General features: G+C 48.0%; 1 protein-coding gene across 1 annotated transcript in view; it reads left to right on the top strand.

The window, feature by feature from the left end:
• Positions 1 to 12367, top strand: part of LOC144495190 (uncharacterized) — a 984403-nt gene that overhangs the window by 258402 nt on the left and 713634 nt on the right. The window lies entirely within an intron of this gene.

The following is a 12367-nucleotide window of genomic DNA, read 5'->3' on the forward strand; positions in this document are numbered from 1 at the left end:
CAACAACACCCCCATCCCACAACCAACACCCCCCATTCCCCACAACAACACCCCCATTCCCCACAACAACACCCCCATTCCCCACAACAACACCCCCATACCCCCACAACACCCCCATACCCCCACACCCCCAACAACACCCCATACCCCCCAACAACACCCCCACCTCCCCCCCCAACTCCCCCATCTCCCCCATCCCCACAACCCCCAACCCCACCACCACACCACACCACTACCCCCACCAACAACACCCCCATACCCCCCAACAACAACCCCATACCCCACAACACCCCCATTCCCCACAACAACAACCCCATACCCTCCAACAACAACCCCATACCCCCCCAACAACACCCCCATACCCCCACCAACAACACCCCCATAGCCCCCAACAACAACACCCCCATAGCCCCCAACAACAACCCCATACCCCCCAACAACAACCCCATACCCCCACCAACAACACCCCCATACCCCCCAACAACAACCCCATACCCCCCAACAACCCCATACCCCCCAACAACATCCCCATACCCCACAACTACACCCCCATTCCCCCCAACAACAACCACCCCATACCCCACAACTACACCCCCATTCCCCCCAACACCCCCATTCCCCCCAACACCCCCATTCCCCCCAACTCCCCCCAACACCCCCATTCCCCCCAACACCCCCATTCCCCCCAACACCCCCATTCCCCCCAACACCCCCATTCCCCCCAACACCCCCATTCCCCCCAACACCCCCATTCCCCCCAACACCCCCATTCCCACCAACAACACCCCCATACCCCCACCAACAACACCCCCATACCCCCACCAACAACACCCCCATACCCCCACCAACAACACCCCCATACCCCCACCAACAACACCCCCATACCCCCACCAACACCCCCATACCCCCACCAACAACACCCCCATACCCCCCAACAACAACCCCATACCCCCCAACAACAACCCCATACCCCCCAACAACCCCATACCCCCCAACAACAACCCCATTCCTCCCAACACCCCCATTCCCCACAACACCCCCATTCCCCACAACACCCCCATTCCCCACAACAACTCCCCCATTCCCCCACCAACAATACCACCAACACCACCCCCATACCCCCACCAACAATAACCCCATCGACACCCCCATACCCCCACCAACAATAACCCCCCATAGCCCCACCAACAATAACCCCCCCATAGCCCCACCAACAATAACCCCCCCCATAGCCCCACCAACAGTAACACCCCCATAGCCCCACCAACAACACCCCCATACCCCCATAGCCCCACCAACAACACCCCCATAGCCCCACCAACAACACCCCCATAGCCCCACCAACAACACCCCCATAGCCCCACCAACAACACCCCCATAGCCCCACCAACAACACCCCATAGCCCCACCAACAACACCCCCATAGCCCCACCAACAACACCCCCATAGCCCCACCAACAACACCCCCATAGCCCCACCAACAACACCCCCATAGCCCCACCAACAACACCCCCATAGCCCCACCAACAACACCCCCATAGCCCCACCAACAACACCCCCATAGCCCCACCAACAACACCCCCATAGCCCCACCAACAACACCCCCATAGCCCCACCAACAACACCCCCATAGCCCCACCAACAACACCCCCATAGCCCCACCAACAATACCCCCATAGCCCCACCAACAATACCCCCATGCCCCCACCAACAACAACACCATACCCCCACCAACAACAACACCATACCCCACAACAACAAACACCCCCATACCCCCACCAACAATAACCCCACTAACAACTCCCCCACACCCCACCAACAACACCCCCACCAACACCCCCAAACATCACTGGCATAGGGAGAGGGTCACCCCACCCGATACCCCACAACAACAACTTCCCCCATATCCCACAATAACTCCCCCAAACATCACCAGAGACTGGCTCAGGGAGAGGGTCACCCAACCCCACAACAACTCCCCCATATCCCACCAACATCACCCCCAAACATCACCCCATACTCGACTAATACCCCAACATCACCCCATACTCCACAACTCCCCCATATCCCAGAACAACACCGCAACAACTCCCTAACTCCACAACAACTCCGCCAAACACTACCAGAGACTGGCTTAGGGAGAGGGTCACCCCCACCCCAACAACTCCCCCAAACATCACCAACAACACCCCCAAACAGCACCAGAGACTGGCTTAGGGAGACGATCACCTCACCCCACACCAACACCACCCCCATACCCCACAAACATTACCCCATACTCGACTAATAACACCCCAACATCACCCCATACCTGACAACAACTCCCCAAACATCACCAGAGACTGCTTAGAGACCGGGAGAGGGTCATCCCCTCTCCAGCAACACCCCATACCCCACAAACATCACTAGCGATTGGCTTAGAGACCGAGGGCGGTTATGTACATCCCCTACACCAGCTCCACACAACAATCCCATCTCCCTCAAACAGCTCCCATACCACCACCCACACATCACCAGAGATTGTGGGTGGGAAGGTCTGTGATGCATTCTCAGCACATCCCCCATCTCCCCCGCATTTTCCCCCGCCTCACATATCCCCTCCGACATCAGCCCCATACAACACCCCCTCCATCTCCCCCAAAAAACCCCATCACATCCCCCCCAGGACACCACCCCCAGGACACCACCCCCTTCCCATCCCATATCACTCCCATCTCTGCCTTCCCCGCCCCCCCCTCAAGCAACCTGCCAATCCAGTCAATCAAAAGGCCTCCACTAGGCCATGTATATAAGCGCATGGCTGCTTTGGTTAAAAATGCTTTACTTAGACCTCAAAAGCGCCTTATATTAATCATTTCTCTCAATATTATTTTAACTGAGAAAAAGGGGGGAGTCTTGGTCAGTGTAGTATCATTTATATCCAGCAGCAGACAGTGCTCTGCTGTGTACATCAGCCTCACCTGTATGGAGCCTGAACCTGCTCCTTAAAGTGATTTGCAAATCCAAGGGGAGATTTTTGTCATTTTTGATTCACACACAGTTTTATTCATGGTGTTTTTTAAAATAAGGTTGCTTGTTCACACTGTGCTTTAAGCAATATCCATTACTGACAGGGGAGGGGTTTATTCTCCAAACTCCCTCTGAAGGGAGATACCAGCCTTTCCATTCCCTCTTGACTGATCGCTCTGGCAATAGTGCCAACTGTGCACTTATCTCCTGTCAATATGGGAGGATTTAATGAGAATGAAACAGTGAATTTGAATAAATGCTTCAAATGCTAAAGAATGTATATTTATGACATTTCTTACCTGTAAAAATCTTTTCATTTTTGGCCATATTTTGCAACTTTCTATGATGTGCACAGACTCGGGCAGTTACCTCTTAATCAACTGGTTGAGTGCCTGTTGGTTCCCGTTGTTGTCTGTGGGATTAACAGAAAACAACAAAATCCTGCTGTTTTTTTCTTTGAGATGTGGCATGGCTGGTATCTACTGCCCATTCCCAATTGCCTTGGAGACGGTGATGGTGAACTGTCGCCTTGAACCCGGCAGTCTGTGCGGTTTTTAGCTGTGCATCTGAGTTGCTTTAGGCCATTTCAGAGGCAGTTAAGAGTCAACCACGTTGCTGTGGGTCTGCAGTCACATGTAGGCCAGACCAGGTAAGGATGGCAGGTTTCCTTCCCTAAAGGAAATTAGTGAACCATGGTTTTTACAACAGGCCCGTAATTTCCTGTCATCACCATTACTAATACTAGTTTTTTTATTCCCGATTTATTTAATTAATTAAATTTGAATTGCCCAACTGTCATGGCGGGATTCGATTAACATAACTGCTACCATACCCATCTCAATGTGTATATATGATGGCATCTTTAACTCATTGTACAGGAACAGGGGAGTAGAGCAGTCTCTGCACAATTGAGGCTGGCCAGTTAATACATTGTGTGTTATTGCTCTGAATATCTTGAATAAAGAGGAACTGAGACATCACTCAGGATGTAGATATAACGCAGAGCGAAACACGCACATCTAGATATAGCTCCCTGAAAAGGGGTCGGAGAGACCAGCTGCCCCCAAGAGGGGAACTGAGATACAAGTCAGCATACTGATATATCTTCCTGAGAGACTCCTGTAAGTGCACAGATATTTTGTTGTAAATTGGGTGAATATTGTTCTGTTTTGAGGACACCTTTTGTAACCATTGAAGTTAATATTTGCTGTATATTGTCTGTCTGACTGATGAGGCAGAGTTTAATAAAGCTTTGGTCTATGACATCTCCTTCCTTATTTCTCACTTTGTTACTCCAATGATGGGAAGAGCTGGTGTGAAAGATAACAGCAGGGAAGATTGTCCTTGTTGTTCAGCATGGAACAACATCTTTAATAATATGTTCCCCTATACCTCACCTGCTATCCAATAATGTTCAGGTAGCCTCAACATTTGCTACGGTCAATCGGGGCGGCAGGAACAAAGGAGCATGAATTGGCTCGAGGCGAATCAGTTCACCAATGGAGGACACAAAAGGAGCATGAATTGTTAATCAGTCATAACTCACATTGGTCTGTCAAACATCTCATACATCAGAATTTACAGCCCAACTACCTCAATGAAATCCAAATGAAATAGCTTATTTTATAGGAGCAACTGCTGAGGGTGTTGCAGTAGGGATCGCCTCTCAGGTTGGGATCAGCGGACCCCAGCGCAAAGCCTTCAGATTGCAGAGGTTACAATATCCAGGAGTGAAGGCGGGGTAATCAATGGTTGTCACCAACTCCCAACTGGCTGAAACCTGGGAGAGTGTGACAAATGATAGATGTGATGGATGGACAAAGAACATCTGGTCCATGAAGCTTGCCCCAGAGAGTCCTGATACCTGAGCATGATTATCAGACACCCTGCTACCCACCATGTGACTCCCTGGGAGAATTAGAAAATAAGTTTAAAATCCCAAGGTCAGTTAAAAGTAAAAGCTCTGCAAAATTGCAGAATCAGGCTGTACCTTCTGACTGTCTGCTAAACTCAATGCCTGAAGAAGATAATCAGCTCCAGCCTGATCTGAAGTCCAGGAATATGGTGGGAGAGGGCATGACACAGCTTTCCTGCAACTCAACACCCGCCTGCACCATTCCGAAACAATGGTTATTCAACATTAACACCACAGAGTGTGAGGATTTATTCAGCAGCTCCCTGTGGTGGTTTGGTGTGCACATTTTACCAGTGGGATATGATTTTAAGGAGGGGTCATTTAGGGTGCACTGCATTCCACAGCATTGCTGATCCCTTTGCTTCATTATTCAGTTAGCAAATAAAAACACTTGATATCAGAAATGCCTTCTCCCCCTTTTTAAATAGAAACTTTGAGTTTGGTCTTGTGTGGACAGATAGAGGGAATAGTCCCTGTAGGGGGAGAACAAAGACAGCCCCTGTGTTGGGGGGCTTGGACAGATAGAACAGTCTCTGGGGGAGTGAGGACAGAGAGAACAGTCCCTGTATGGGGAGTGTGGACAGAGAGAGAGAACAGTCCCTGTATGGAAGTGTGGACAGATAGAGAGAACAGTCCCTATCTGGGGGAGTGTGGACAGATAGATCAGTCCCTGTACGGGGGAGTGTGGACAGAGAGAGAGAACAGTCCCTGTATGGGAGTGTGGAGAGAGAGAGAACAGCCTCTGCACGGGGAGTGTGGACAGAGAGAGAACAGCCCCTGCACGGGGAGTGTGGACAGAGAGAAAGAACAGTCCTGTCTGGGGGAGTGTGGACAGAGAGAGAATAGTCCCTGTCTGGGTGAGTGTGGACAGATACAAGCCTATACATACATATGGGGCAAGATATCATGCATGGTAGATTGCTTAATTCCCACCCTGTCACCATCACCACAGTAAGAAGTCTCACAACACCAGGTTAAAGTCCAACAGGTTTATTTGGTAGCACAAGCCACAAGCTTTTGGAGCGCTGCCCCTTCATCAGGTGTGCTACCAAATAAACCTGTTGGACTTTAACCTGGTGTTGTGAGACTTCTTACTGTGCCCACCCCAATCCAACGCCGGTATCTCCACATCATAGCTACCATCACCACACACAGGTATACAATTCATTTCCTGTAGTGACCTGCTGTAACGTAGGAAACAGCATTCTCATGCATGGCAACTTCCTCCAGAGCATTGGGATATCATTACAGTTTTAGTTGGTCAAAAGATAAATATTGTCTGGGCACCAGAGATAATTGCCCTTTTCATCCAAAAAGTGTAATGGGATCATCTCCATCCAGCTGGGAACATCTCTGTTTGACATCTCATCCAAAATACTCAGAGCGTGACCTGGATTCCATGCTCACATCCCTGTCAAAATCATACCTTTACACGTTCCCAGCCAGTAGATGGCAGAGTTATTGCATGGTGTGGGATTGAGAGGAGCAGGAGATGACATTTCATCCCGTATGAAACAGGAAAGTGCCATAAAGGTGAAGCAAAGTCACAGGGCAGTGACAGTAATGAACCACTCACTGGACATTCAGAGAAATTCCAATTCACAAACCTCAATAAGGCATTTCTGAAAAGAATTTGCCAAATTAAGGTGTGTGAGAATTAGTGTTACTGCCTTATTGCAAATAGAGGATGTTCACCAGGGTGTGGGACTTCAGTTGACTGGTGAGGTGGGATTATCTTCCTTAAGGCACGGAACTGATAGACGGTGTCCCAAATTATGAAGGATTTTGATGGAGTAGATATGGAGAAACTGGTTCCAGTGGCAGGAGGGTTGACAGTTAGAAACCATAGAACCATAGAAAATTACAGCTCAGAAACAGGCCTTTTGGCCCTTCTTGTCTGTGCCGAACCATTTTATGCCTAGTCCCACTGACCTGCACTTGGACCATATCCCTCCACACCCCTCTCATCCATGAACCCGTCCAAGTTTTTCTTAAATGTTAAAAGTGACCCCGCATTTACCACTTTATCCGGCAGCTCATTCCACACTCCCACCACTCTCTGCGTGAAGCAGCCCCCCCTAATATTCCCTTTAAACTTTTCTCCTTTCACCCTTAACCCATGCCCTCTGGTTTTTTTCTCCCCTAGCCTCAGCGGAAAAAGCCTGCTTGCATTCACTCTATCTATACCCATCAAAATCTTATACACCTCTATCAAATCTCCCCTCAATCTTCTACGCTCCAGGGAATAAAGTCCCAACCTATTCAATCTCTCTCTGTAACTCAGCTTCTCAAGTCCCGGCAACATCCTTGTGAACCTTCTCTGCACTCTTTCAATCTTATTTACATCCTTCCTGTAACTAGGTGACCAAAACTGTACACAATACTCCAAATTCGGCCTCACCAATCCCTTACATAACCTTACCATAACACTCCAACGTTTATACTCGATACTCTGATTTATAAAGGCCAATGTACCAAAGGCACTCTTTACGACCCTATCCACCTGTGTTCTAAGGTAATTGTCAAAAGCAGAGAGGCAATAGGATTTTTTTTAAGGAACACAGTGAGAATAGATCGAGTGAACAGTCCCTTCCCGGCTGTGATCTGGAATACGGTGCCTTAAAGGGAGAATGGAAACAGATTCAAGAGTAACTTTCAAAAGGTAATTGGATGAATACTCAAAAGAGTTGGTACGTGCACGTTGGGCTGAATGGCCTTCATTGCTGTCTCATCCTCCGATGATCAAATAGAAAAGGAAAACAAACTGGTTCTTGTTCCATGGCTGCAGCTGACTTCAAAGCAGTTGTGAGCACAAAGGATTTATATCCATCCAGTGCACTGTTAGCTGGTAACTCTGAAACTTCCCATATACCAAACTTCATGATTGCCCGTGATCATTCCGAAACTCCCGAGTTCATCTCTCCTTCCCCAGTCCCCTAGCAATCACCCCATTTCCCAGTAAAAGCCCACTTCGCCATCCAATAAGATCAAGGCTGATCAGATTGTAACCTCAACTTTCCCACTGACCCCAATGACCTTTCACCCGCTTGCTTGTCAAGAATCTTTGCCTTGGAAATATTGAAAGACTCTGCTTCCACCACTATTTGAGGATGAGTTCCAGAGACTCTCAACCCTCAGAAAAGAAATTCTCCTCATCTCCGTCCTAAATGAGCGACCTCTTAGTTTTAAACAGTGACCCCCCCTCCTCGTTCCAGATTCTCCCACATAGTAAACACCCCCTCATTCTAGGTGTCCAGATCACCAACCTGTCCTGGTCCCTCCATGCCAATGCTATAGTTAAGAAAGCCCGCCAACACCTCTACTTTCTCAAGAAGCTAAGGAAATTCGGCACGTCTGCTACGACTCTCACCAAATTTACAGATGCACCATAGAAAGCATTCTTTCTGGTTGTATCACAGCTTGGTCTGGCTCCTGCTCTGTCCAAGACCGCAAGAAACTCAAAGGGTTGTGAATGTAGCCCAATCCATCATGCAAACCAGCCTCCGTTCATTTGACTCTGTCTACACTTCCTGCTGCCTCAGAAAAGCAGCCAGCATAATCAAGGACCCCACGCACCCCGGACATTCTCTCTTCCACCTTCTTCCATCGGGAAAAAGATACAAGCGTCTGAGGTCACGTACCAACCGACTCAAGAACAGCTTCTTCCCTGCTGCCGTCAGACTTTGGAAGGGACCTATCTTATATCAAGCTGATCTTTCTCTTCACCCTAGCTCTAACTGCAGCACTTTATTCTTCTCCCTCTCCTTTCCTTCTCCCCTATGTACTCTATGAACAGTATGCCTTATCTGTATAGCAGACAAGAAACAATACTTTTCACTGTATCCCAAAACATGTGACAATAAATCAAATCAACTCCACATCCACCTTGTCAATACCCCACAGAATCTTGTATGTTTCAATCTTCTAATCTCCAGGGGACACAAACCTCAGCTCCTGCCATGACATCGAAAGCTACAGCACAGGAGATGGCCATTTGGCCTATTGTTTCTGTGCTTGCTCTTTGAAAATGCAGCCATGGATAGCCCTACACACCCACTTTTAGTTTGTAACTCTGAGTTCCTTATCCTCAAGTATCTGACATCCACAATACCCTCCTTCACTGACTTGATTACCTGTTAAGACTTGCATTCCAACCATTATCTTGTAATTGAGTTTGTGTCTATATATGCCCTGTTTGTGAACTGAACTCTTCACTCGCCTGATGAAGGGGCAGCGCTCTGAAAGCTCGTGCTACCAAATAAACCTGTTGGACTTTAACTTGGTGTTGAGACTTCTTACTGTGCCCACCCCAGTCCAACGCCGGCATCTCCACATCATAGCTGTATTCCTCGAATCAGGGATCCGATCTGAATCCCATTAACACTCGGGCAATCCGAGTCGTTACCCCGCGGTATTCCCGATGAAGAAAACAGAAATGTTCAGCTCAAAAAGTTTGAATGAGTAGTTTCTCCTGCCTCTGTTGGGCTGTGCGAGAAGGGATAGATGTGTCCTTACTTTAATTCACTCATCACATCCACAGATTTATTCAATCTACAGCACTTAAATAAACACTTTAAAGAAAGCAGCATGTAGCAACCAGACTTGGTGGTTCTTTACAAGGTGTGGGTCTCAAATGCATCATACTTGCAAAACAGGTTAATCTGACAGAATCAAATTCAACAAGTCTGCTCCCGTTTCCTTAATCCTTCTTAGTCAGCGGCTCCCAACAATGCAAGAGGCAATTCGGCCCATTGAGTCTGTGCCATTCCCCTCAACCTATTCCTGGAGCCCTGCACATTTATTTATCTAAAGTGGCCATTCACTTTCCTTTTGAAATAATCAATTACCTCTGTTCCCACCAGAAATATCTTCTCACCTCCATCCTAAATGGTCTACCCTGAATCCTCAGACTGTGACCCCTGGTTCTGGACTCCCCCATCATCGGGAATATCCTCCCTGCATCTACCCTGTCTAGTCCTGTTAGAATTTTATAAGTCTCTGTGAGATTTCCCTTCATTCGTCTGAATTCCAGAGAAAACAATCCTAACCTGGTCAATCTCTCCTCATACATCAGTCCCGCCATCCCCAGAATCAGCCTGGTAAACCTTCGCTGCACTCCCTCGAGAGCAAGAGCATCCTTCCTCAGAAAAGCAGACCAAAACTGAACACAATACTCTAGGTGGGCCTCACCAAGGCCCTGTATAATTGCGACAACACATCCCTGCTCCTGTACTCGAAACCTCTCGCAATGAAGGCCAACATGCCATTTGCCTTCTTTACCGCCTGCTGCACCTGCATGCTTGCCTTTAGTGACTGGTGCACAAGGACACCCAGGTCCCTCTGCACACTCCCCCCTCCCAATTTACAGCCATTCAGGTAGTGACCTGCCGCCTTGTTTTTGCTTCCAAAGTGAATAACCGCACATTTATCCAAATTACACTGCATCTGCCCTTGATTTGCCCACTCACCCAACCTGTCCAGATCATTCTGAAGGATCTCTGCATCCTCGTCACAGTTCACCCTCCCACCCAACTTGGAATCATCTGCAAACTTTGAGATGTTACATTTTGTTCCCTCATCCAAATCATTAATATATATTGTGAATAGCTGGGGTCCCAGCACTGATCTCTGTGGCACCCCACTAGTTACTGCCTGCCAATTTGAAAAGCACCCATTAATTCCTACTCTTTGTTTCCTCTCTGCCAACCAGTTTTCTATCCATCTCAATACAATGTAGGCCAGACCAAATAAGGACGGCAGATTTCCTTCGCTAAAGAACATTCATGAACCAGGTGGGTTTTTCTGACAATTGACAGTGGTTTCATGGTCATCAGTAAATTCTTAATTCAAGATATATTTTATTGAATTCAAATTCCACCATCTGCCAGAGTGGGATTCAAACACAGGTCCCCAATAAATTAGCTGAGTTTCTGGATTGATGGCCTAGTGATATCGCTAGACTATCGCCTCCCTGTAATCTGCATCACCTTGTCCCTGTACCATGAGGTAATGGGAGCAACCTCACTTTGCCCTCCCTAATGAAACCTGTCACAATCTTGTACATCTCTCAAATCTTCACTCAATCATTGGAACACCATGGAAGATGTGTTTTAGGATTTGATCCACAGAAACATACCAAAGGTTGAATTTCCTCGGAATTTCTTCTGTTTCCCTGCTGTAACTTTAGGGAAAATCCTTTTTTTAAGCACCTAAATGGGCTTTTTACCAGACTTCCAAAGTTAACAGCGGAGATGCAGAAGTTGTCCAGAGGAAGTTCACCCCACAACTCCCCATGCCATCTCTCATCATTCATCATCTTCCCTTCCCCGTCCCGGTTAGAAAGGGGGACCTCTTCACCTCAGCTCAGAGGAGACAGGACTCTTATCCTGGACTGGAATCAGTGCTGATGAGTAAAAACACTGAACTCTTATAAACCACGGCCCAGTTTAACTCAGCAACATCCCTCAATTAAGAAAGAAAAAGTCTTGCATTTATAAAACAGGATGTGTCAAATCGCATTGCAGCCTGTTACGTACTGATGGTGTGGTCACTGTAAGGAACCCAATTTGTGCACAGCAAGCTCCCACAATGATCAAAGATAATGACCAGATAATGTTTCAGTGATGCTGGGAGAGGGATACAAGAGAGAGAATTCAATTACTTAATTTTCTGAAATATGTAATCTGATCCTTTCTACATTCGTCTGTGAGGAAAGACTCGCTTTGATATTACATCCAAATGACAGCACCTCTGACAGTGCAGCACTCCCTCAGTACCGCACTCCTTCAGTACCGCACTGGAGAACCAGCTCAAGGCTCAGGATTGGAGCTTGAACGCAGGATCTTCTGAATGTTACCCACTGACTCGTTCAGCCAGCCTCAACTCTCCAGATACATGGCCAGTGGTCAGTCCTAATACCCACCAAGATTACCTTCTAATTCACTGCTGGAATGTGGGCATCGCTGACAAAGCCATCCTCATTGCCCTTGACAAGATGCTGGTGGGCCATCTTGAACCATTAAAGCCCATGCTGGCCCCAGTGTGGTCAGGTTAGCAATTGAGTTACTGGCCTCGTGACAACGAAGCCAGGCTGACATATTTCAACAGGCAACCCATGGGAGTTCCCTCACTGCTGCGGCCCCTCACCATTCTCAGCAGTGGAGATTGCAGGTTGTGGAGGGGCTGCTCAAGAGGTTTCATACCAGCTGCAGGCACGATGTTTGAGCTCAGATCTGGGGATGTCGTAAGACCCGACTGCACAGGCATTGTGCTAAATGGACCAGTGTGTGGGGTCCACGCCCAATTTCACAGAAAGACGATTAGCAACCTGGGCAATAAACAGGATTAGCAAAGTCAGAACTAACTTGAGTCAATTGCCCCAACAAGCTATCGGCTCAATCTTTTTCTTTCCAATTCATAGGAACGGGGGAGACCATTCAGCCC

The sequence above is a fragment of the Mustelus asterias genome, chromosome 6 (assembly GCF_964213995.1).
Source record: "Mustelus asterias chromosome 6, sMusAst1.hap1.1, whole genome shotgun sequence".
Lineage (NCBI taxonomy): Eukaryota > Metazoa > Chordata > Chondrichthyes > Carcharhiniformes > Triakidae > Mustelus > Mustelus asterias.